The sequence below is a fragment of the Schistocerca serialis genome, chromosome 7 (assembly GCF_023864345.2).
Source record: "Schistocerca serialis cubense isolate TAMUIC-IGC-003099 chromosome 7, iqSchSeri2.2, whole genome shotgun sequence".
NCBI classification, from domain to species: domain Eukaryota; kingdom Metazoa; phylum Arthropoda; class Insecta; order Orthoptera; family Acrididae; genus Schistocerca; species Schistocerca serialis.
In genome coordinates this window covers 311,320,684-311,347,791 of record NC_064644.1, presented here as the reverse complement: position 1 = coordinate 311,347,791, position 27,108 = coordinate 311,320,684, and the positions used below count along the sequence as shown (strand labels likewise).

Here is a 27,108-nt window from a genome sequence, read left to right as displayed (position 1 = left end):
TATGTAGGAGGAAACAACATATTGGTTGGCTCTTAGGTAAAGTACGCTCTCGAAACTATAAGAGTAAACCACATCATCATGCGCAACGCCTCTCTTTTAACGTCTGCCACCGAAATTCGATGAATATCCCTGTTAAGCTTTCACGTATTCTGCAATTCGGAAGAGGTCGAGGATGGATCCACTAATACCCTTACCGGAGTTCCGAAACTTGTCCTTCAGGAAATTGGAAATTTGTGGGACCAAACTGCTGATGTCATTTCTCCCTAAGCTTACACACTACTTAATCTAACTTAAACGAACTTACGCTAAGGACAACACACACACCCATGCCCGAGGGAGCACTCGAACCTCCGTCGGGGTGAGGCGCGCGAACCGTGATAAGGAGCCTGAGACCGCTCGGCTACCTGGCGCTCCTGTCCTTCAGGTAGAAAGCAAATATATGCTTACGTATACAAAATTTTGTAGTATTTAGAGGAGATAAAAAGAAACACTTATTTTGATGTGATACAAATGGTTTCCTGCTAGTAGTCCATGAAGGTTTTGATGGTTCAAATGATTCTGAGCACTATGGGACTTAACTTCGGAGGTCATCAGTCCCCTAGAACTTAGAACTACTTGAACCTAACGAACCTAAAGACATCACACACATCCATGCCCGAGGCAGGATTGGAACCTGCGACCGTAGCGGTCGCGCGGTTCCAGACTGTAGCGCCTAGAACCGCTCGGGCACTCTGGTCGGCAGGTTTTGATGGTAGTGATGTTCAGAGACGGTTTCAGAACTGCCGTGTGGTGAATATTGTTTTAGAGATGTTACTGAAAAAGTCGCCCGTTTAAACTAATACACAACTGACATCCACAAGCTAAAAAGTGATTGTCTAATATGATCAAAATTGTCAGGTGTTTCAAGAATAGTGGTTGCAACTTCAGCCAAACCGGGAACCAGCTCTTCTGGAGTTCTGTAAATTATGCATTTTGGCAGAATTCCGCTGTCAGATTCTATCATAAAAATAAGAGAAAATTAATTTACATTTTTTAGACTTTCTAAAATAAAGGACTCATACTTCTTCAAAAACTATCAGTAAACAGCGAAATAATATGTACCAAGAAGAACGAAATAATTCGTACAGAACGTATCATCAAATATTATACTGGATTAGCTGTACCCGGCCACGCGTTGCTGTGATTCAGTTTGTTAAATAGAAAAGAAAGAAAAGAAAAAGCACACGTTTCTAATATGTGTGGGAACCGGATATGCGTGCTAATTTCCTTCTTCCCCTGTTTCCGTCCATCTGCTCCTCTCTTTGTCCCCCTCCTTACTCCCTCTCTGGCCACGCTCTCCTCCTCCCTCGTCCATCTCCTCCTCCCCATTCTCTCTGCATCTCCTCCCGCCCTTCTTCCCCCCTCCCTCCCACAGTTCATCACACCCTCCCCACTCTCAATGTCCACCTTCTCCTCTCCTTTCTCTCATCTCTCCCGCTCCCCTCTCTGTCCTTCTCCTCCTTTCCACTTTCTATGTCCATTTTCCATGTGGTGTCACCGTCAGACACCACACTTGCTAGGTGGTAGCTTTAAATCGGCCGCGGTCCATTTAGTGCATGTCGGACCCGCGTGTCGCCACTGTGTGATCGCAGACCGAGCGCCACCACAAGGCAGGTCTCGAGATACGGGATAGCACTCGCCCCAGTTGTACGACGACTTTGCTAGCGACTACACTGACGAAGCCTTTCTCTCATTTGCCGAGAGACAGTTAGAATAGCCTTCAGCTAAGTCAATGGCTACGACCTAGCAAGGCGCCATTAACCATTTTAAGATAGAGTCTCACTTGTATCATCAAGGAATGCTGTATTCACATGAAGGATTAAAAGTTAAGTATTAAAGCAGCTACGTACTTTTCTTGCTACCATTCATTACGTATCCTGTTTCAGACTTCTATCTAGCCTACGTGAGATTACGCGTGCCTTTCGGCTACTTCAGTGTGGCGTAGCTGTCTTGTTACGCCACAACATTCCACCCCTCTGTCCCTCTGCTCTTTCGCCCTCTCTCTCTGTGTCCTTGATTATTTTTTTTTGCCGTTACCATAAATTCAGTTTCTGTATACTACGCTAATCATGAGTCTATAAGCCACAAATGCAACTTTCCTGTTTGCTAGCAACATTTCACTATTATACAATATATTAATCCTATGTCCATCCGAAGGTTCATTAGAGTATTGTGTAAAAACATGAAATAAAGTAATTTTTGGTAATAACTTTTCCCCTTTATATATTACATATTCATTTATAAATAGTTTTCTGTTGTGGAGACCTGCCAGGTTAGCCGAGAGCACTAATGCGCTGCTTCCTGGACCCAGGTAGGCGCGCTGGCCCCGGATCGAATCCGCCCGGCGGGTTAAGAACGAGGATCGGTATGCCAGTCAGCCTGGATGTGGTTTTTAGGTGGTTTTCCACATCCCACTAGGTGAATACGAGGCTGGTCCCCACGTCCTGCCTCAGTTACAAGGCTCGCAGACATTTGAAAACATTCGCACTATTTCATGGCTTACACTAGATACAGACAGCTTGGGTACATTAATTCCTTCCTGAGGGGTAGAGGGTGGCGACAGGAAGGGCATCCGGCCACCCTCTGACACTACCATCGCCAAATTCATAGTAACAAGGCCGACCCCGCATTGTAGTGGGACAAAGGCCCATGAAAATGATGGTGAGTTTTCTGTTGTGGGCAACCGCACCTGAAGTAATATGTGTTTCAAAAATAAACCACATTCAGTTGTATATGTACTTTTTTTGTTCACAGGAGCACGAACGGTTTTGTGTTCTTAAATCATATATTCAGGTCTACATCTACAAGGCGAAATATACGGTCGACGTTATGTTAGAAAACCAGATACTTATCCTAATAATATATGCTCTGTGACCACCAATATGAAATACACGTCATTAACATCTTTAAGCCATGAAATGGGAAGAGGGTGTTATAGTGTGTCATAGTAAAAGCTGACCAACCGGAAAACTGACATGATAAAAGCGCGTTTATCTACAATGAAAAGAGCACAATAAGCAACAAAGTAAATAAAAGTAAAAAGCACCAGCTAGTGACATTGACAGCCCATGGTTAAGAAAGTTTACTTCATACCAGGAAGCGGCGGACTGCAAACCTCCAACTGCTTTGCCGCACAGGGCCACACTGCTAGTTAATGTGCTCATGTGTATCACAGAGGGCACTAGCGCCGCCAACCACATAGCGGGAAAAGTTACAGACATTGTCGCGCGTATCCAAAGATAACGGGAATGACTGAGGCCCCTGTTACACATTACAATCATATAAACTATAAAATACTTCAGAGTAAAAATCGTCAAAACCTAACAGACTAGTTGCAAGAGCATATACGAGGTGTCTCGTAACTGTAACTCCAGGATGAATAAACATGCACTCGTAAACTAGACATTGTGTCCTTGAAGGGCAATCAGACTTCGACACTATACTGAAACATATTAACTCCAAGGGATAATTCAGGATGTGTTGCCTCTTTACCTCTCTGTGTAGACTTTAAAATTATTAGCTATACCTGTTACGGAGTAGCCACAATAACGTTAAGTGGCTACTTAAAGACGACTTCGAATTCCTCAGACTTGATACCAAACTCCCTGCCAGTCTGCTCCACATTCCTGGCACGACAACTATCGCAACTGATGCAGGATACACCAGCAGCGTCGACCTCTCACAAGCTACTCCTCTGTATATACAAGTCGTTGGCCAAGATTCTGTGCCATAAAGATCAGTGACTTTATCTTTTTTGTCCTTTGCCTTTTGCCTATTTTCTGTGAAATCAGGCCAAAGTATGGTATCCTATGGTAGCCAATGAACTCGTCTTCCCCTTCGTTCAACTTACGTAGTGTGATTTCATTACCATTTGACCTCTGACTATTCCTAGTGAAGCTCGTGGTCGTGCGGTAGCGTTCTCACTTCCCGCGCCCGGGTTCCCGGGTTCGATTCCCGGCGGGATCAGGGATTTTCTCTGCCTCGTGATGACTGCGTGTTGTGTGCTGTCCTTAGGTTAGTTAGATTTAAGTAGTTCTAAGTTCTAGGGGACTGTGACCATAGATGTTAAGTCCCATAGTGCTCAGAGCCATTCCTAGTGAATCCTTTTTCAGGCTGGGTACCATTGTTATTCATTAATTCATTAGTATCGTATCATTTGGCATCTGCAATGTGCGGAATACACTGAAATTCTCAGTCACGTGTCTTCTTATACAAGTGCACAATGTGAAGGCGGTATAATACTCACCTAAATGCAGCCATCTTATACGCAAAGCGATGATTACAACTGCAGTGTATAACAGTTTCCATCATTGCAGCCTTTCTAAAAATGTCATACTCAACCCTTGTACCCCGTAAGGAAATGTTTGCTCACGAATGCAAAATACACCTGTATAACAGCTAGGCTAATACATCTTTGACAAATGACAGCGCACTAATAACGATTAAGAAACAGCTAAAATTTTTTTTAGTAAAGCTATGAAGCAACGAAGGCAGAAGCAACGCCAAACTGGAAAACTAATTCTAACCATGAAGAAACCGCCCCATGAACACAAATATGATCTAATTCTTCAGGATTTCCCGGCGAGGTGTTGATTAATCTTTCCTGCACGATATTTCAACTGCGTGACTGCCAGTCTTCTTCAGTTGAAATATCGTGCAGGAAAGACGCCAATAAGTGGCAGAAACCCTATTAATCAACACAAATATGATCTGTTTACAATACTGGGAGCACGTGCTGTTATGCCGGCAACTACACTGCCAAGCAAGTATCGAGAGCCCGTGCAGCCATAGTAAGAAAAGACTCACAAGGCCCTAAAACGTAACTAACTGATGGCTAAGACTTAAATAAAATAATCAATTAATAATACAGGTTGCGCCTCGGTTATTAGTGGGAGGAATTTTATCGGTGATGTAATGAAGCATTTACAGTGGCTATCTGGCTGTTATTCCCAGTTCTATGGAACTCTTAATTACGTTCAACGCCTCGGTTACGATTAACAAGATTTTTTATCGGTAAGCTCAGTTATGGTGCAATATGTTATGAGTTACAATTTATACCCCTCACCACCCCCTGAAGCACAGTTATGGTCCTGTGCTCCATAGTACAATCGGTGTATGTCTTCCTATTGTTATTTTTAATTTATTCGTTTATTATGGCCATTAACAGCAATTTAATCTGATACAATTCGTAATGTCCCCAGATTGTCTGCTAATGCCTATCTTGTACATATGAGACTGTTTTTTCTGTTCTTTTTTGGTAAAAGTGTGATCCGATTTTCTGAACTACCGCTTCCTGACATGGCCACATACAATTGACCATGGGAAAAATATTCTGATTATAAATCAATTCCAACTTGTTTGAATTTCAGCCTTTTTTTACTGTTGTTGCAAACGACACTTTGACTGACAAATGAAGTACCTTCAGATGAATGGGTAAATCACTTGGGACCGCTTGTGCATCTCTCCAGATGCTGAACGCATGAGGACAGTCGCTTCAACGACATTAGTTCTCACAGTTTTAATCTGCAAACGGATATCATTATAAAGTTTGTCGGCCGGCCGAAGTGGCCGTGCGGTTAAAGGCGCTGCAGTCTGGAACCGCAAGACCGCTACGGCCGCAGGTTCGAATCCTGCCTCGGGCATGGATGTTTGTGATGTCCTTAGGTTAGTTAGGTTTAACTAGTGCTAAGTTCTAGTGGACTAATGACCTCAGCAGTTGAGTCCCATAGTGCTCAGAGCCAAGCCATAAAGTTTGTCCGGCCCCGGTAGCTGAACGGTCAGCGTGACAGAATGTCAATCCTAAGGTCCCGGGTTCGATTCCCGGCTCAGGGACTGGGTGTTGTGTTGTCCTAATCATCATCATTTCATCCCCATCGACGCACAGGTCGCCGAAGTGGCGTCAACTCGAAAGACCTGCACCAGGCGAACGGTCTACCCGACGGGAGGCCCTAGCCACACGACATTTCATTTCATTATAAAGTTTCGGAGGATTGACATAGCGTATTTTACTGCATGAACGCAGACTTTAAGCCTCAAACTGTGTGTGGGAAAGTAAGTCGGTTTCACTGGAGTAAGAAGTTATTGTGGATACTGAACTGCATCTTCAGTGGCGGCCGCAGTATCGATTCACTGCTATTTCCTGCGCTGTACTACTACTGTCTATAAAATAATATTGTTTATTTGAGGCCCAGTGTTTCTCTGTTTAATTCACACCGTCAGGTGGCTTGCGGAGTATGGATGTAGATGTAGATGTAGAAATCGTAGACCTATGGATTCAGTAAAATATCATTGACGTTAGGACAAACTTTAGCAATTAGGGAATCAATTATTGGGATAATATTACCAAGTTTATCATCGACAATGTATGATAAAGCCATCAGATTAGCCTCGCGAGGTGGCCGTGCGGTCGTGGGCACCTTGCCACGGTTCGCGCGTCTGCCCCCGTCGGAGGTTCGAGTCCTCCCTGGTGCATTGGTATGTGTGCTATCCTTAGCGTAAGTTAGATTAAGATTAGATTAAGATTATCCGACAAGTGAGATATACAAAAGCAAATTTATCTTAGAGCTCGCCTCGTGGCATGCACTATTGCTTCGTGGAAGGCTTGTACGCCAAGGGCCTTGCCGCAGTGGTAGCACCGGTTCCCGTCAGATCACCGAAGTTAAGCGCTGTCGGGCTGGGCTAGCACTTGGGTGGGTGCCCATTCGGTCTGCCGAGCGCTGTTGGCAAGCGGGGTGCACTCAACCCTTGTAAGGCAAGCTGAGGAGCTACTTGATTGAGAAGTATCGGCTCCGGTCTCGTAAACTGACTTTCGGCCGGGATTGCGGTGTGCTGACCACATATCCCTCCACATCCGGAACCAGTGACGCCTGTGGGCTGAGGATGAGACGGCGGCCGGTCGGTACTGTTGGGCCTTCCAAGGCCTTTTCGGACGGGGACTAGATTTTAGCTTTTGAAGTGTTGTTTATCACAAGACGATAACTAAATTGCGTCAGAAAGAACGACTGGCAGACATCATTTTTCTTCTAAATTAGTAGGGACGATACAGTTGGTCTAATTGTTTAATTGCCCAGATACCACAGTTAAAACCGACTGCGAGGAAGAAATCAAAATAGCACTTTTTCACAGTACACACACATGGAAAAAAATTGCAACACCAAAAAATAATTAGTGCAGAGTAGTCAAATTTCGGGACCACAATTGTCTAGATAACGTATTTAAGTGAATAACATAGCAAGATCAGAGGTTAATGTAAGTATGAGATAAGCCATTGCAAATGGGAAATACCGATACGTTAATAACCGGTGTAACCGCCAGAATGTTGAATGCATACACGCAAACGTGCACGCCCGATGTTGTACAGGTGCCGAATGCCAGTTTGTGCGATGGAGTTCCACGGCTGTTGCAATTGGTTAGTCATTAGAGGGACGGTTAATGCAGTTTGTGGATGACGCTGGAGTTGTCGTTCGATGATGTCCCATATGTCATCGACTGGAGACAGATCTGGTGATCAAGCAAGCTAAGGAAACATGTCGACACCCTCTAGAGCATGTTGGGTTACAACAGCGGTTTGTGGACAAGAGTTATCCCGTTGGATAAGACGCCTGGAAAGCTGTTTGACTGACGTACAAATATGGGTGGCCTAACTAAGAGATGGTGCCATACGAAATCCCACCACAGACCATAGCTCGAGGTGTATGTCCAGTGTGTCTAGCACCCCAGACATATTGGTTGCAGTTGGTCTCGTTTTAACCAACAGATTGCATCACTGGCACCGAAGCACAACCGGTTTTCATCAGAGAACACACGAAAACTCAACCCTGCCCTCCAGGGAGCTCTCGCTTGACACCACTGAAGTCACAAATGGTGGTGGTTTGGGGTCAGTGGAACACAAGCTACAGGGCGTCTGGCTCGGTGTTATCCTTGAAGTTACCGATTTGTAGCAGTTAGTTTTGTTACGCCAACTGCTCCTCATATTGCTGCTGCAGATGCAATATGATGCGCCAGAGCAATACACCGAACGCGATGGTCTTACCTGTAGTTGTGGCACTTGGTCGTCAGGAGACCAGTTTTCTTCCGACAGTAAATTCTCGTGAACACCTCTGCCAGCAGTCATGTAGAGCGGCTACATTGCTGCCAAGTCTTCCTACAATATCGTAGAAGGAACATCCAGTTTCTCGTAGCCCTATTGCACGACCTCGTTCTAACTCAGTGAGGTGTTGACAACGGCGTCTTGTCGCCTTAAAGGCATTCTTGACTAACATTAGCCCACCACGTCCAACCTCAAAGGTAAGAAACGCTCACGACCGTTACAGTGTGTATTTAAAGCAGAAGTTATTCACATCCTCATAGTGGCGCTACTACCGCCAGTCTTACTTGACTGGAGCGAAATTTGAATAGACATCATCTTTTAGATGTAGAAATACAACTACCGACTTCTGTTTATGTCTCACAAATTCTTCTTGGTGTTGCGGTTTTTTTCCCATGAGGATCAAAAAGTCAGTATAAATTTGAAAACTTAATAAACCACGGAATAATGTAGATAGAGAGGTAAAAATTGACACACATGCTTGTAATGACATGGGGTTTTATTAGAACCACCCCATATTGTTAGACACGTGAAAGATCTCTTGCGTGAGTCTTTGGTGATGATCATGCCCTCAGCCGCCACTTTCGTCATGCTTGGCCTCCCAGGCCCCCAGACCTCAGTCCGTGCGATTATTGGCTTTGGGGTTACCTGAAGTCGCAAGTGTATCGTGATGGACCAACATCTCTAGGGATGCTGAAAGACAACATCCGACGCCAATGCCTCACCATAACTCCGGGATTGCTTTACAGTGCTGTTCACAACATTATTCCTCGACTACAGCTATTGTTGAGGAATGATGGTGGACATATTGAGCATTTCCTGTGAAGAACATTACCTTTGCTTTGTCTTACTTTGTTATGCTAATTATTGCTATTCTGATCGGATGAAGCGCTATCTGTCGGACATTTTTTGAACTTTTGTATTTTTTTTGTTCTAATAAAACCCCATGTCATTCCAAGCATCTTTGCAATTTGTAGCTCTCTTCTACATTATATGTATATAATAAGCGTTTCAGACATTTTCTGACCACCCTGTGTATAGCTCGGATACAGTGTCGTTGTGTGGAAGCTACTGGGCGATACATTTACAAAACATTTATAGATTTACAAAACATTTATTAACATCGTTTAAGGAACATACATGGGTACATAGAGCATTCAACAAGATTACTTACAGCATGATTCCCAGTCATGACTTGTTTTACTCAAATAAAAAAAAGAAACAGTTAACATTATTGATTGGCGGCACTAGGCCACGTAGTATGTTTTTAACAAAACTTACAAGATATTCTTTAATTACATCGAGGCACTAGCTACAAATAATTTAAAAAAAAAAGCTACGTAACAACAACATACATGACATCTACACCTAAAACCAATGGTTACACCTTCAGATCTGCGAAGTGGCCAGCCGCTGTATTACGTTCAATCTAAGCCATTAGTACAAGCGACTACATAATAAGTAAGCACTGCAATGGTTACACAATACCAAACAGTAGCCCCTTTAAAATTTATTAAGTGAGCAAAGTTTGTGAACTACAAAACATGGACATCAGCCCCTTCAACAAAGCGTAGGAGGTTTAAAGACAATTTGCTTACGACAAATAAAGTTTTTACACCAAAATTGCATTGTGAATTGGCGAAAAGTGTAAAGCTCAAATTTAGCAAGATTTCCAAAATTATCTGGAACCTTACACTTTTAAAATTACAAGACACATGACCAATACTGAACCAAGATGCATTACAAAACACATTTACAAATACGGCCTGCAAATGACGTAAACTTCGGGCACTAGCACTCCCTGAAATTTTCCCCGAAGAAGCCCAAATCTATGGCACAGTGTGGTTAGTCAAACCCCCGCACCAGCCAATTTGAACTACACGTTAATAGGCCGATTTCCTTAAGCGCTATTAGGTGAGTAACAAAAGCAAAGATAATTGCGATTTGAAATCAACAACCACATTGAGCAACATGAAAACTGTTTGTTCCCTTAAAATTTAACAATTATATGGTGCTTTGAGGTTTTTATCATTAAAGAGAATGATCTTTCAGTTTGAGCTCAACAACCCGATAAAGCAATGCGACAACTGTTGTTCCTCTTAAAGTAAAACCACTTAATTCTGAGCTTTATTTACTTGTCATCCAAGAGAACGTCTCACAAGTTTTTTCCTCTTTGAAATGATGAAACAAGAATACGTAATCACTTACAGTACCTTGATTCGAAATCCATCTTTTCAGCACTCGGGAATCAAAATTACATTACCCACTCTGTTGCAGAGGGTCAGCCGTCTGTAAGCACAAGCCATCAGCTGATAACATCAAGCAAGCACAACACTCAGGACGTTTCGTTGCTTACATATAACCCTTCCTGCTTCTACAACAGATAACAAAAAGAAAAGCTAATCCACTCTGGAGCATGAAAGACAGCACCCGCCACACTTCTCGAAGCACGGGCAAATAAAATTTTCAACACACAGTTAACGTAGTGGATTGAAGTAGAACACAGCAACAACTCAAAAACTCGTAGTGCATTCCCAGCCGGGCAAAGGCACCTCACTGGTCCACTTTCGCCGTTCTCCGGGACATCAAAACAACTACAAAATACCGACTTGCCGAGGTGCGGCAGCGTCTACCGCACGTAATTCCGTCAAACCTCCTTACATGGAACCTCTCTCGTTACGGCCCACATCTCACTGTTCAAGAGCACGGACAGAGGACTTTTTCTATGCTCGGAACGAGTACGACCTCTGACTTTAGCCGCATCGATACAACTACACGGTCGTTTGATAGATCCAATCGATACGCACACATCAGCCCCCCCGCCCCAAGGCGAAATTCTGGTGGCGGGAGGGGGAAAGTTGTAAGGACCTCTGGCGTTACTCCCCAGCCGCCCCCATCTTTTCCTTTCCACTAAGTACTAAGTGTAATCTGGCTTAAATGAGCCGTTGTGTCTGCGCTTCCTCAACCAAAAAATTGAGCGGGGGAAGAACTTTGACAACGGTATATGGACCTACATGCCCTGCAGTAATTTTTCTGTCAGCCCCTGTTCCTCTTTGCTCTGGCCCCAGACATTCCGGACATACTCCGTATCACCCATCGTCAAGGATACCGCGCGGGTCCTTGAGATCGTCTGCATTTACGCGCTCAGGCAAAAGATCGTTGATGGATCACAAACTGCTCAACAGAGTACTAATTTGGTGACCTAGCATGAGCTCAGCAGGTGTCATCTTATGAGCCTCATAACAGGCATTATTCAACGCTAAAGGCAACCAGGATTGATTCCACCTCCCCTGATTCCCAGAGAGATATATGAGAGCCTACTTAGGATTACGATTAATACGTTCAGCAAACGACGGCATAGGATGGTATGCTGAAATGGTCACATTTTTTACGCCCTCATTAAAACTAAATCTGCGGTAGTCACGGGAAATAAATGCCCGAGCATCATCACTTACCAGGACGCGAGGAGGACCAAAACTCGCGAATACCGATGAGAGCAACCACTTGTTTATTTCAGTGGTGGTTTCTTTACTCGGAATCAACCAGGTAAAGCGCGTGAAAGCGACCGCCACCACCAGAACAAATCGGTTAACTTTTCTAGTGTGCGGTAGAGGGCAAGAAAATCTATGAACAGCTTATTTAATGGCTGGAACTCCCTGGTGGATTGAAACAGTCCCTTTTTCACGACCGTGTTGGGCTTACACTGCTTCACCGATTTTCATACGAGTCTTATGCGCCCCGAGGTAACCTCCGCATAGTGACTCAAGGAAATATTAAATACTGCCGGCGCCAGACTGCAAGGTAAACAGATTTAAATTTTCGGTCGTACCTAGTTCGATAGCACAGGACCAGTCTTTCGATAGAATGTTTCTTTACCGATCGCCCTTCTTTCAGCTCCTTCAGGATGTCCCGGAGATCATCATCCTTTTCCTGTTCTTGTTTAATGTCTCGAAATAAGGCCGGTATTTGGCCTAAAACGGCTGCCGCCACGAAACTAGTGAGAACTTTCTCATCTCTGATAGCTCCCGGTGCCTCAAGATCTACATGAGATGGTTCTTCGACTCCTTACTCGATCATACGGATTTACATATCTGTCACCTGATTGCCGGCCGCGGTGGTCTCGCGGTTCTAGGCGCGCAGTCCGGAACCGCGCGACTGCTACGGTCGCAGGTTCGAATCCTGCCTCGGGCAAGGATGTGTGTTATGTCCTTAGGTTAGTTAGGTTTAAGTAGTTCTAAGTTCTAGGGGACTGATGACCACAGCTGTTAAGTCCCACAGTGCTCAGAGCCATTTGAACCATTTGGCACCTGATTCCATGTACCCCTGATACGTTTTACGTCAAACTGCAAGACTGATATACGCACTGCCCAACGCGCTATCCTGACAGTTTTACGAGGCCTTTCCAGGACCCATCCAAACGCCTGGTTGTCGGTTTCTACCGTAAACGTTTGGTGTTCGAGATGGCATTTGAACCTTTCTACAGCAAACAGCACAGCCAGTGCCTACAAATCGTACACAGAATGCCTCAGTTAGGGACCTGCTAGCGCCATACAGGACAATGGCCTACGTTCCCCGCGTTGTTCCTGCATGAACGCCGCTGCAGTGCCCGTGTTCGACGCATCAGCTTGGACAGTAAAAGGAGAGACTCCAAAGCCGCCTGTTGGCTCGTCCCATTCTTACTTTACGCTTTTACGTCTCAACTGATTAAGGGGCAAGGCTAATCTAGCAAAATCAGGCACGAATGTTCTAAAAGAAATTTGCCGTACCGACAAAACGAGCCACAGCCTTATTATTACAAGGTACGGGAGAGGTACGGTGTCCTAAAAAGCATATGTTCTGCCTGGTTAACGTTATCTTGCTAGGGTTGACAGTGAGACCTGCTTTGCCTAGCCGAGTCAAAGCTTCCCTGATATGTTCGAGATGCTCATCGAAGTTGCTGTTATATACTGCCACATCATCCATATAATTGTAGACTGATTTAAACTAAGTCATCCAGCACAGAGTCCAATAAACGGGACTAGATGGCCACCTTAGTGGCAACACCGAATAGCACTCTAATGTATCCATACAAGTTTCAACATGTACAAATGGCGGTTACCTGTTTAGATTCTTCAGTTAAGGATATCTGGTAATATGCTTGATTTAAATCTAATACGGTAAACCCACGTGCCCCCGCAAACCGGGAGCAGATCACTTAAAGGTACTGATTTTAGTACAACCTTCTGGTTGAGAACTCTTTAGTCTACTGTTGGGCTGAACCAATTTCTCTTAGGTTTCGGAAACAAAAACATTGGAGACGCGTACAGTGATACAGGTGGCCTAATTATCCCTTCCTTAAATAAAACCGAGCGAGGTGGCGCAGTGGTTAGACACTGGACTCGCATTCGGGAGGACGACGGTTCAATCTAGCGTCCGGCCATCCTGATTTAGGTTTTCCGTGATTTCCCTAAATCACTGCAGGCAAATGCCGGGATGTTTCCTCTGAAAGGGCACGGCCGACTTCCTTCCCCATCCTTCCCTAATCCGATGAGACCGATGACCACGCTGTCTGGCCTCCTTCCCCAAACCAACCAACCAACCTTAAATAAACGACTTACTATCTCCCGCAGCCGTTTCATGTTAGGAGGCGGTAATCGATAGAAGCTTGCCTATCCGTTTATTTTGTCCTTAACACAAAAGTTCTCGGTTATAAACTCAGGAGATTGTTGCAACAAGTTCACTATTCGCTTAGCCATATCCACTGACAAATGCTTAACAACAAATCCCATCAGAATTCTCAACATGACCAACACGGGAGAAACCCTTGCCGAAAGAATTTTATCTTGACCTCAGGGTAGAATTTAAAACGTAGTTCTCCTTTAGAATAATCAAGAACACAGCGGGTGTGAACTAAAAAATTACATCCCTGTAAACATTCCAGCGTGAGGTTCTTAGCCATCCAAAATTTCCATGGCCACTTAAACTCTCCAACCCTCAGTTTACCCTGGAACTGATCTTTGACCACCAGCATATCATCTCCGATAGAACGACACTCCTCTTTAACATTTTGCAATGGCGGCAGGCCGGCAATATCCTTATGCCTATGACACCAGCCACAGTCAAGCAATGACACACTACTACCGGAATCAACCAATCTGCACACAGGTTCCTTTCCCACGGCGGCGCATAAAAATTGCAATGGATTTGTGATAAGTGCGCGTATCTTACGGTAGCCACGAGGCGGCAATTGAGTCCTCTGTCCCCGTGAGTGGCTTCGACTTCAGCTATCCGTACCATCTGCGTGCGGCCCCTTACAATCCTTAACAAAGTGGCGCTCACTCCCGCACCAAAAACATACGTCTCACTCCAGCTGCGATTAGTCTGCTCAGTCGCCATGCTTTGATTAATTTTCGTGGACGAGCAAACCCTTTGCCTTTATTCATCCCCGTGCTTGGCGTTGTCAGAAAATGGTTTTGGCTTATCCGTAAACATGACCCGTGTTCGATCTTGCAGACGCATCCCTTCAAGTACCCACCGCCTCCCTTCAGAAATATCCATACGTAAAGCTAACACAGCCATTATTACTCACTCAAGATAATCGGCCAATGTTTCATGTCCGTTCTGCAGCCAATAAAAGCATTCCTCAACCTAATCTCTCCGCCTCCGCAGACTCAAACACCCAATTAAAATATGCTCTCTCAGACATAAAAATTACCGTTTTTCAACCATTACTTCAGCAATTAACATTCTTACTTGTCCCTCAGCTAAAGCATAAATCATCTGAAGCACCAACTCATCTGATACTTGCAACAAGCGGCTTGTTCTTGCAATCGAACAGTGAACCACAACACTTGTTTAATATGTACAATGTCCTTAACCGACGGAACACCAGTACCTTGAATTACTGCCACCAGAGGGTTCGGAAGTTTGTTAAACTGACTTGACAAATTATCTACTCTACTGTTGACTTCTTGCTCTGTAGGTATTACCTCGTCATCACCTTCGCTTTCTTCCTGCTACATCAAGAATGCTAAATGCTTTGGTACAGAAATTACTCCTCCCAGCTGGGCCTGTATATGTAACGATGCTGCTTTGCGACCTTTGTACGACTGACATAGGTCACTAACTCTGTTGGCAACGTGGGCAGACGCAGTAACTGAGCACGAGACGGCCGGGTACGTTCTAATAATTCAACAGCCTCCCTAAGTACGCCAAGCAAGACAGTATGCGCGGTACTCACCTATCCCACGGTTTGAAACGCGATGGGGAAAGGTTTATCTAACGCGCCTCGAAACCGATGACACAATTCAACCACTCTGCCCTCCTCCGCCTCTCCGCGTATTCGGAGCTGATCCTGCAAGCTATCTTTACGTAAATACTTCAGAGTGGGTACTGGCCTAGTTGTCACGGTTGAGAACACTGCAAACACGTTAGTAGAAATAACACTTGTTTGTACAATGCAAATAACATACAAGAACTTAACTAGCGTAAGTATTTAACTGGCATTAAACTTTGAATCTTCAGTACCAGGGTATGCAACCATCCAGCAAAAACCACGCCTAACTACCATTGACAGAAGGAGGAGCGGTCGAGGTTGGTGAAGGTAGATGAAATTACTTTGGAACTAATTATCCTTTTACAGCCATTAAAGCGGGATAGCTTGGATACAGTGATTCTTGAGTAGAAAGCCACTAGACGATAGACTTACAAAACATTTATTAACGTCTTTTAAGGAACATACATCTGTACTTAGAGCATTCAACAAGATTACTTATATCGTGATTCCAAAACATGAATTGTTTTCTCAAAAATAAATAAATAAATAAATAAATAAATAAATAAAATAAGCAAAAAACAGTTAACCAGTTAACATTACTGGTTGGCGGCACTAAGCCACTTAGAAGGTTCTTAACAAAACTAGCATGATTACATCCCGGCACTAGCCACAAACATTTAAAAAAAGGTAATAACATGTAATGACATCTTGACCTAAGACCAATGGTTAGAGCATCACAATTTTGAAATGGCCACCCACTGTATTGTCTTCGACCTAAGACTAAACCAACGGCCACTAGCCCATGCGACTAGATAATATGTATGCACTACAATGGTTGCACAATGCTAAACAGTAGCCACTTTAAAATTTATTACTTAACGGAGCAAAATCTATGAACTACAAAACATAGGCACTTCAGCAAAGCATAGGAAGTTTAAAGACAAATAAAATTTTTACGCCAAAACTGCATGAACACCGACTATCCCTTGGGAACTAACGACCTAAAACTTAAATCTCAAATTTGGCATGTTTTCCAAAACTACCTGAGATCAAACCCTTTTAAAAATACAAGTCACCTGACCAATAGTGAACCAAGATAAATTACAACACATATTTTTAGATATGGATTGTAAATGACAAACTTCGGGCACTAGCCCTCCTTGAAATTTTCCCCGAAGCATCTCAAATCTATCGCATAATGTGGTTATTTAAACTCTGGGCTCAGCCAGTTTCAACGACAGATTAATAGATCAATTTTCCTTACGCGCTTTTATGTAATTAATAAGACTAAAGATAATTTTAGTTTGAACTCAACAGCCGTATTGAGCAACACGAAAACAGTCGGTTTCCTTAAAATTTAACACTTATATTGCTGGTTTGTGTTTTTGTCATTAAAGAGAATGATCATTCCGTTTCAGCTCAACAACCCAATTAAGCAACATGAAAACTGTTTGTTCCTTTTCAAATTTAGCCACTTAATTTTGAGCTTTACGTACTTTCCATCCAAGAGAATAACTCACAGCTTTACTCTAGGAAATGATGAAGTACCTTGAGCCTTTATCCACCTTTTCTGCACTCGAGAATCAAAATTATACTACACACTCCGTTGCAGATGGTTTACCATCGCGTTTTGCAGTCAGCATAGAAATCGACCGCACACACACACACACACACACACACACACACACACACACACACACACACACACACACACATGGAGCTCATAAAAAGCGTCACGGCCACGGTGGCCGAGCGGTTCTAGGCGCTTCAGTCTGGAACCGCGCGACTGCAACGGTCGCAGGTTCGAATCCTGCCTCGGGTATGGATGTGTGTGATGTCCTTAGGTTAGTTAGGTTTAAGTAGTTCTAAGTTCTAGGGGACTGATGACCTCAGATGTTAAGTCCCGTAGTGCTCAGAGCCATTTTTACTCATCGAAACAACAAAAATAAGTCCATCAAACATGGGTCTGGAAATGCATTCTGTGTGAGATAAATCCAGTGAACATGGGTTCGTAAATGCATGCTTTCTGCGATAAAGACGTGTTTACAGCTGGTGTTCAACGTGGCGTCCGTTCTTGACAATGCACCCCTCTACCCCCCGATGTAAAGAATGATGCTCCCTTTGAAATATACCCGGTTGTTGTTGTCGTACCTGCTGGCACGCATTCAAGACGCGATCCTCTAGTGTCCGTACATCTTTGACTGTCGGTGAATAGAACAATTCATTCAAGTTTCCCCATAACCAAAAGCTAGGGGATTGGTGTGCGCCCCCTCTCCTCCTCTCCCCCCCCCCCCCCCCCCCCCCGCCAATCGCCAACCAATCAGACGGTTCTGAAATATTTGCATCAGATGTTTTCACACAATGTAACGAAAGTGTGCTGGTATGCCATCATGCACGAACCACATTTGTGTTCGCTGCTGCGATGGTACAGTCTCCAGCAAGGTAGGCAGTACATTATTGTGAGAGTCCAGATGATGCGGCCCAGTTAACCTTTATGTTAGCACGTATGGCCCTATTAGTCTATCGCCATAGCCATTTCACTGTTCTTCTCGAATATGAGCCTTTGCTACATTTTTAATAATATATAATCTTAAATCCCTGAAATCATAATGAGCGTTCCCAGAATGAGATTTCCACCCTGCAGCGGAGTGTGCGCTGATATGAAACTTCCTGGCAGATTAAAACTGTATGCCGGACCGAGACTCGAACTCGGGACCTTTGCTTTTCGCGGGCAAGTACTCTACTAACTGAGCTACCCAAGTTTCATATCAGTGCACACTCCGCTGCAGAGTGAAAATCTCATTCTGGAAACATCCCAAGGCTGCGGCTAAGCCATGTCTCCGCAATATCCTTTCTTTCAGGAGTGCTAGTTCTGCAAGGTTCGCAGGAGAGCTTCTGTAAAGTTTAGAAGGTAGGAGACGAGGTACTGGCAGAAGTAAAGCTGTGAGGACTGGGCATGAGTCGAGCTTGGGTAGCTCAGTTGGTAGAGTACTTGCCCGCGAAAAGTCCCGAGTTCGAGTCTCGGTCCGGCACACAGTTTTAATCTGCCAGGAAGTTTCATAATGAGCGTTGATAGTTAGGACACACACAGTCCTCATACGCATTAGTCTGCGGTCGTAGAAAGAATTAAAACACGGAAGTTTTTTGCCCTCTTGACAACGTACTGAGATAGCCTGGTACTGTGCCTGCCTTCTTGACTGTTAAGTACTGGTTTGTCATCTATACCGGTGAAATTGATCGCTCTCCTTGCTCGTAAATTCGTGTAAAATTCTTGGTCACGGACAGTCTCCCTTTCGAAGGATGTACGCACGTTATCTGATTGTAAGTTTCACTCCTTTCCTTCTTTCTGCACATTCCATATTTCTATTTGATGATGCTAAGTTTATATAAACAAAACAAACGCCTTGTATGTATTTTATTAAGAAATAAAAAGTTCTCATTAGCACTAAGAACACTCGCAAGATACTCGTTTCGAAAGTGTGTCATTGCTGCGGTTTGTTGCGCATTTTATAAATTACAACCACGTTTGCCCACAGGCCGTGCCTACTGACACACATTACTGCGACGACCCTCAACTCAGAGGTAGTCTCACCGAACCTGGACAAAGAAATAAATTTTCAACATCTGTACGTGGCCAGTGTGGTGGCGACAGGTCTATAGGTCTATAATATCTGCTATGTAAAGTAACATAGCAGGTCTATAATTGTGTGCATCCCTATGTAATTGTGTGCATCTGTCCTAGGGCCCTTCTTAAAACGGGAATGACCTGCGCTTTCTTCCAGTCGCTAGGTACCCTTAATTGCATAAGTGATTTACGAAAAATTACTAGAAGGGGAGCAAGTTCTTTCCCATAATTTTTGTAGAATTTTACAAGTATCTCACCTGGTCCTGACGCCTTTCCGCTGCTAAGCGACTGTAATCGTTTTTCTATTTTGCGATCGGTTATCTCAAATCCGCCATTTTGACGTTGGTATGACGACTGAAAGGAGGAACCATGTTACGATCTTCCGCGGTGAAACAATTTTGGAAGACCGAATTCAGTATTTAGGCCTTCTCTCTGTCATCTTCCCTTTCGGTGCCAGTGTAGTCACAGAGTGAATGAATAGATGATTTTGACCCACGTTCTGATTTTACATAAGGTCAAAACCTCGTAAGGTTTTTACTCAGATTGGCTGACAAAATTTTGCTTTCGAAGTCATTGAACGCTTCTCTCATTGCTCTCCTTAAGCTCATTGTAGCTTCGTTCAGCTTTTGTTTGGCAGGTAGGTTTTTATTTTCTTGAACCTGAGGTGAAGTTCTCTTTGTTTACGTAGCAGGTTTCTAACATGGCTATTACATCATGGTAGGTCCTTCCCACCCCTTAGCATATTGCTCGGAACACATTTATCTAGAACATATTGCACGACTCCTATCAATTTTTTCCACTTGTTTTCCACATCTTCGTCCTCATCACCGAATGTTTGGTGCTGATTGCTCAGATACTCCGAAAATTATATCCTGTCACTCTTGTTATGCAAAAATATCTTCCTGCCTTTCTTAACATTCTTTGTCAGACTCGTTGCCATAGAAGCTACCACTTCCTTATGATCACTGATTCCTTCCTCTATGTTAGCTGATTCGATAGGTTCAGGTCTGTTTGTTGCCAGGAGGTCCAAGACGTTACCCTCACAAGTTGGTTCTCTAGCTATCTGCTCAAAGTAATTTTTGGACAAGACATACAGAACATCTCGCGAAGAGACCATGAGGATAAAATCAGAGAGATTAGAGCCCACACAGAAGCATACCGACAATCCTTCTTTCCACGAACAATACGAGACTGGAATAGAAGGGAGAACCGATAGAGGTACTCAGTGTAACCTCCGCCACAAACCGTCAGGTGGCTTGCGGAGTATGGATGTAGATGTAAATGTAGAATGTCACACGAATGTCTCTGGCACCAGGTTCGATAGTAGACACTCCCAGTGTATATCTGTCGAGTTGAAGTCACCCCCTATTACAACGGCACGATCAGGAAAATTACTAACGATATTCTGTAAGTTCTGTCCGTAGCACTGTACCAATAGAGCTCCTGAGCCAGGTGGTCTATAAAAGCATCCGATTATATTTTTTGACCGATCTTTGATACTTAACTTCACCCACATCAATTCACAATCGGAATCCGTGACAAGCTCGCTATATTTTATCGAATTCTTCGCTGCAATAAACAATCTGCAATCATTGGTGACTAACCTACCCTTGCGATAAATATTTCAGTCTGAACTAAGGATCTCGTTGTCACTGACGTCCGGTTTCAACCGACTTTCTGTTCCTGATACTGTCGTTGCTTTATAACCTCCAGCAAGCGATACTAATTCTGAGATCTTTTCTTGAATGCTCCTGCAGTTTACTAAAATCATATGAACTTTTTGTGCCTCTCATTAACGAACGTTCTCTGAAGACATTGTGGCTAATTTATCAGGAAAATAGTCATTGATCCCAAGAGAAGGTTTCTCTAATCTATAAAATGCCCCATGTGCACGCCACACGTACTCCGCTACCCTAGTAGCCGCTTCCTGCGTGTAGTGCACGCCTGACCTATTAAGGGGAACCCTGAAATTTTGTACCCGATGGTGAAGGTCGAGAAACTCGCATCCGATACCGTCGCAGAGTCGTCTGAGCCTCTGGTTTACTCCACGATCTGCTAACACCAAGTGTTCCCTATCTTAACACTCTGAAACATCGCTCTTTCTGTCAAAGCGGGAATCTTACCAGCCACTAGAAGCAGACGTTGCGAGTTTCGTCCAGCAAAACTTTAGTAATAAGGTTGAACAAACTCCTACTCTTGTGGATCTCTACATTATTAAGTAATAGCGTTGTAGGGTGGAGACGAAGCCAGGAGATTCCACTCACTTCATGACATGATTCTGCTGCTGCCAAATACTAGAGCTCTCACGCAGACAGCAACGCTTGTTTTAGAAATTTAAACACATCGTTATTCCGCAGCGTGGCCACTGAGGCGATTAGAATGTCTCACGCTGGCCCTTGGAAAGCAATACCTGGCTAGATTTTTATCTTCCTAAAAGGCTTCTTCGAACTTGATATTTTTTTCGGTAGGAGGCTGTTTCGTCCACTGCGTGGAGCGCGGGGGTGTGGGAAGTGAATGCTGTGTCCATTATCTGCTCTAAAACCCAGCCCTAGACACTGAACATTCTTGGTTCAGCGCGTTCCTTTTCAAAACACTCTTACCTTTTGTGAAGTACACGACTAGCCATTAAAATTGCTACACCACGAACATGACGTGCTACAGACGCGAAATTTAACCGACAGGAAGAAGATGCTGTGATACGCAAATGATTAGCTTTTCACAGCATTCACACAAGGTTGGCACCGGTGGCGACACCTACAACGTGCTGACATCAGGAAAGTTTCCAATCGATTTCTCATACACAAACAGCAGTTGACCGGCGTTGCCTGCTGAAACGTTGTTGTGATGCCTGGTGTAAGGAGGAGAAATGCGTACCATCACGTTTCCGACTTTGATAAAGGTCGGATTGTAGCCTATCGCGATTGCGGTTTATAGTATCGCGACATTGCTGCTCGCGTTGTTCGAGATCCAATGACTGTTAGCAGAATATGGAATCGGTGGGATCAGGAGGGTAATACGGAACGCCGTGCTGGATCCCAACGGCCTCGCATCAGTAGCAGTCGAGATGACAGACATCTTATCCGTATGGCTGTAACGGATCGTGCAGCCACGTCTCGATCCCTGAGCCAACAGATGGGGACGTTTGCAAGACAACAACCATCTCCACGAACAGTTCGACGACGTTTTCAGCAGCATGGACTATCAGCTCGGTGACCATGGCTGCGGTTATCCTTGACGCTGCATCACAGGCAGGGGCGCCTGCAATGGTGTACTCAACGTCGAAGGTGGGTGCACGAATGGCAAAACGTCATTTTTTCGGATGAATCCGGGTTCTGATTACAACATCATGATGGTCGCATCCGTGTTTGGCGACATAGCGGTGAACGCACATTGGGAGCATGTATTCGTCATCGCCATACTGGCGTATCACCCGGCGTGATAGTATGGGGTGCCATTGGTTACACGTCTCGGTCACCTCTTGTTCGCATTGACGACACTTTGAACAGTGGACGTTACATTTCAGATGTGTTACGACCCGTGGCTCTACCCTTGATTCGATTCCTGCAAAACCGTACATTTCAACAGGATAATGCACGACCGCATGTTGCAGGTTCTGTACGGGCCTTTCTGGATGCAGAAAATGTTCGACTGCTGCCCTGGCCAGGACATTCTCCAGGTCTCTCAACAACTGAAAACGTCTGGTCAATGGTGGCCGAGCGACTGGCTCGTCACAATACGCCAGTCACTACTCTTGATGAACTGTGATACCGTGTTGAAGCTGCATGGGCAGCTGTACCTGTACACGCCATCCAAGCTCTGCTGGACTCAATGTCCAGGTGTATTAAGGCCGTTATTACGGCCAGAAGTGGTTATTCTGGGTAATGATTTCTCAGGATCTATGCGCCCAAATTGCGTGAAAATGTAATCACAAGTCAGTTATTGTATAATATATTTGTCCAATGAATACCCGTTCATCATCTGCATTTCTACTTGGTGTAACTATTTTAATGGGCAGTAGTGTATTTAGTAGGTTCTCAATTCGGCAAATCCTCACCGTAAAGAACATGTTGCGTGGTAGTTGAAGGCAAAATCTGCCGTGTAACAGTATGAGATCACAGATACAAAGGAGCAGGCTTCGACACTCAGTTGATATCAGGGTTGTTGTTTGGTCTCTTATCGCTTCTTGCGTCTGCGACAATGATTTGAATACATGAAAAATGTGATGTTGCTGCGCGTTTTGGATATCTCGCTGAACTATAAGTCCTTCTGTAAACGGATGGGTAAATCATTTCAGAGATATAAATCAAGGGCATAACTATCTCCAATATGTCAATGCCTAATAAACCAGTGTTCGAATCAGTCTTCGCTTGGAGGACAGCTTTACATTATTTCTCAGTGATTCGCAGATAATTAACTGCAAATGTGACTCACCTCTAGAGCAACGTAATTCGAGTGTAGTGCTCGAGAGAGCACGTTAAGTGTTTCAGAGGAGTTGTAACGGATGTGCGGATACATAGAAAAGTAATGTTGAACGTCGTGAATTTGAAACAAATAGTTAAATTTTGGGGTTCCATACCTTAATCGGCAAAAACGGAACCCTTATAGGATCACACTGTTTTCCTCTGTCTGGCTGCCCGACAGTTAAGCCACTTTTCTCAGCAATGAGTAGAGGTATCAAGTTGAAATTTATGTCGCATATTAAGGTCTATGGTCTCTTGACGGTGTAAAAAGCTGAAGCTTCCAAAACAATTCAATCAAAAAATGCGGCCATTATGTCACATACTTTGAAACTCACAAACTCACTCATCAAGACCTTTAGGTACTTCTCACTGACCTACAATCATGAAATTTGGCGAGCGGCAAGATTTCTCAGTAAAAGGTTCAAATGGATCATATGGCCCTAAGCACTGTGGGACTTAACATCTGATGTCCTCAGTGCCCTAGACTTAGAACTATCTAAACCTAGCTAACCTAAGGACATCACACACATCCATGCCCGAGGCAGGACTCAAACCTGCGACCGTAGCAGCAGCGCGGTCCGGACTGAAGCGCCTAGAACCGCTCGGCCACAGCGGCCGGGGCAGTAAAAGGAAAAAGTCCGAAAATTGTTAACAGGAAAAAAAAGTCTTTGTCATTTGTTATCCGACTGACAGCCTTCTTTTAAGACCTCTTTTTCTCAGGAACGGATAGACATATCAAAATGAAATTTGTGTCACATACTAAGGTCTACGGTCACTTGGCGGTGTAAGAAATTGAACCATCTAAGTCAATGCAATCAAAAGATACAGTCATTTATGTCACATATTTTGATACAAACTCACAATTCAAAATCTGTAGGTTACTTCCCATTGTGTTAGATTCAAGAAATTTGGCAAATAACAAGGTTTCACAATACAAGTAAGGAAAAAAATCTGAAAATTGTTAATTTGTAATTATGTCACACAAAAATGTTTTGGTTGTTTGTTATCCGATCGTCTGTTTGTCTGTTAGGATCCCTTTTTCTCAGGAATGGGTAGACCATGTCTTGCCTGCATCGGCATCTATAGCAGGCAAAAATCGTCGACATTTTCGGCTCCCAGGATGGATGAACTATCTGATCATGTAATCACGTTTGTATGGAATGCCCCGTGCGCGAGTTCTGCTCGCATTTATCCGGGTTTTTTTTTTTTTTTTTTTTTTTTTTTTTTTTTTTCATGTCTTTGAACTGATTTCAGAGATATTTAACGGTCAACGCATTTCACCTACGCTGTCAAAAAGGCGTTTCTTGACCACCTGAATAATTTTCTCTTACTAAACAAATTTCTTAGTCAAGGAAATACTGTATTTACAGGTCTCAGCTTACTTCTAGGTAGCTGCATTTTTAATGTTAGTGAGAGTCGCTGTTGATTGTTACAATTGATTGTTTCTGATAATGATTCTGCGTCATTTGACCCGTCAAAGATTTCTGTCGACAGTCTCTTTGACCCTTGTCTTACATACAGAACTAGCTGAAAGACGATGAAAAGAAGGAAAGTCCTCTTACAGGAACTGGCGTTTCAATGATTCATAAAATGTTTCCTGGCTGATACTGACTCATCAAAGATTTCACTCTGAATAACAGACAGAAATTACAACAGAGCATATTTACTAAATTTAACACTTACGATCTCTTCTATACTGCTTCCAGTATCACAGTGCTTCGCAGCATTGCAGGTAAGACCTTTCGGATACAATATCTTTTGTTTAAGTCAGGAAGTATCTCAGTCCCAGTAATAAAAGTTTCATTTTTACATAGAACAGTTTCAATGTCTCACTTGCTCTGCGCGATGTCTTAGAATTCTTAGTAGCCGCGAACCTTAGAGTACAGATCTAGATAACTGGGGCTACGAGTACTGTTTAAATGACTGCAACTGAATTCTCCACTTGTGAATGCGCTTTTAGTGGAGGCAAGGGAGATGCCCCTTCAATTCAGGAGGAATTTCTTGGCTCAGGAATTCATCCTTAGTAAAGCGACGCTAACAGTTCATCCTCTTCTTCAAAATCTTAACGGCTTCATTCAGGACAATGAGTACGTCGATAGGATTCGAAGTAGGTGGGTCTCTATACTGGTTCAAAGTTTCAGGCAACAAAGATACGTGGTACCCCTTGCCCTAAAAGGCTCTTTGCCTTCTGCCTTTAGCTTTGGAACTCGAAGTCCTGAACACCGGCCCACAATCTTCTGTCAGCCCAGACCGTCGGATCGAACTTTCGCTACTTCTACTGTTGTTAAGGTACGTTTACACTGGGATATATGTATGAGCGACATGTCAATTTGACATTTCGCGATACATCACCTCATACAAAAATTCACGGAACTGGTATGCAGACCCTCGAGCTCATACATGTCGCGTATACATTTTGTATATCGCTTTTTGGCCATATACGCGACATGTATGAGCGACATTTGAAGAACTCGCGCATGCGCAGTAATATCATTTGCTGTCATCTTGTCGCCTGCCGCTTATTTTGACGATTAGCGCATGCGTAGTACCAGGGTCTTTGGCGGCTGTTTGAGTTTTGGAGGTGCCGACTATCGTTTCGACGTTAATGTATCTGCATAGAACATCAAAAAGTGCCATATGCAACATTATTCTTCGTGTTTGCGAGGCTATTGTGCAAGTTTTATGCCAAGAAGTGAAGGTAAAAGTTTTATATATATCAGAGTATGTAATACATTCTATAATTTTTTCATGCATCTGGCACGTATATCAATTTTTTGCTATTATTCCGGCGGCCTCGCGTGATAATGTTGACAACGGATGCCGACAATCGTGTGTGAGACGTTGGCATTTGCAATCGCGCGACAATGCAAATGTTTTGTAATGAAATCTTCGTTTCAAGAGGAATCCCCAATGACCAAAAAACGGAGTGTTACTGCCAACTGATCCTCTGGTGGAATCGCTTCCCGAAAGTTTGTGTTGGTTTTGGACACAAGAGGAGCCACAAGTGATAACAAACCGCGGGAATCCTCCATACTCATCCTAACATAATTTCTAAAATATGCGCCATCCTTTAGCGTTAATTCGCGAGAAACTCTCTCTGCCACCATCTACGCTTCCTCCGCCTTTTCTTCCTATCATCTTCCAAAAGAGCAAGTGTACCAGCACATAAAAATGTGAAATCTTCCAAATCGTCGTCGAAAGCTATCGCACAGTGATACATATCAACCAGTGTAAACGCACGCTCATACATGTATGAGGTTGATACTTGTCAACTCATACAAGTCGCGATACATGTCGCAAAGTCGCTTATACATGTATCTCATACATGAGCCGATACAAATGGCAGTGTAAACGCACCTTTACATCAACGTGGCCCTCATCGATCAAAATATTCACTGACGGCTTCAAAAGAAGAGAGGGCACCGGCTTTGTTTACATCTGCGAAATTCCACTATTTTGTGCCATTTTTAAGCTTCCGACGGAAGTCAGCATCTCCACTGCCCAAGTTCTTGCAATTAAGCAAATCAGTTCGACAATATCCTCATTATCACGGATTGGAGGAGCGCACTGGAAAATCTGGAAAACAGCAACGGAGCTCAACACTAACCACCATGTGCTCAATTAAGTTAATCTATTAGTACGA

At 43.8% G+C, this 27,108-nt stretch overlaps 1 pseudogene; it reads left to right on the top strand.

Annotated features, from left to right (window-relative positions):
* The first annotated feature begins 6,646 nt into the window (after window positions 1–6,646).
* On the top strand, window positions 6,647–6,764 carry LOC126413401 (5S ribosomal RNA; annotated as a pseudogene).
* Window positions 6,765–27,108: the final 20,344 nt, after the last annotated feature.